We start from the raw sequence: 894 nt of genomic DNA, 5'->3' as shown, positions 1-894 counted from the left end.
TTTCTCACTTTCTGTTTCTGTCTTTCTGGTGAGTACACGTGCCCTATAGCAAAAACCTCTCAAAAAAAAAAAAAAAAAACGAATTATTCAATGTTCTTTATTATCATTCTTCAATTAGATCAGACACAGACAGAGAGGGAGAGTGAGAAACCAAACTGCCAGGTGCGGGACTCGAACTGCAGTTGACTCTGTGAGAGTCCAGTATCTTAACCACCATGCCACCTGCCAGTCCCTTATTTTATTATTATTTTAATTTGCTATAGGGCATGTACACTCATCAGAGAGGGAGAGAGGGAGGGAGGGAGGGAGGGAGAAAGTAAGAAAACAAAGCCACCAGGTCTGGTGTCGAACCGCGGTTGACCATGTAGGAGACCAGCCCCTGAACCACCACGCCACTTGCTGGCCCCATGCATGGGGATCGTTTCTACAGGTCGTCACTAGAGAAGTTCTCAAACATGTGAGCCCTGGGAACCGGGAGGAGGCGGTGGAGCCCTCCCCTGGGCCTCCAGCTGGCTCACGGTGGCGTCCCCACCACTGCTGACGGGTGCAGGGCACTGCAGAGTGGTTTAGCTCTCTAGGCAGGTGGTCCCAGGCCAAAGGACTGGCGTCTGGGCAAGACTAAGGTGACCTCCTCACCCGGCAGGAGAGAGAAGGCCTTGACTTTTCAGTGTGTCTTGGCCTCCACCCCATCTGCTTTTTTTCTTTTTTTTAAAGAATAATTTTACTTAACTTTATTTATTTTCGTTTGACCGGAGAGGGACAGAGTGAGAGAGAGAGAGAGAGAGGAAATGAGAAAGCAAACCATCAGGTAGGGGACTTGAACTGTGGTCTGCCATGTGGGAGTGCAGCACCCTTAACTACCATGTCACTTGCTGACCCGTCCACCTACTTTCA

The sequence above is a fragment of the Tupaia chinensis genome, unplaced genomic scaffold, assembly GCF_000334495.1.
Source record: "Tupaia chinensis unplaced genomic scaffold, TupChi_1.0 Scaffold000067_1, whole genome shotgun sequence".
NCBI lineage: Eukaryota > Metazoa > Chordata > Mammalia > Scandentia > Tupaiidae > Tupaia > Tupaia belangeri.
The sequence above is the reverse complement of the archived record's forward strand: the minus strand, read 5'-3'. Positions refer to the sequence as shown.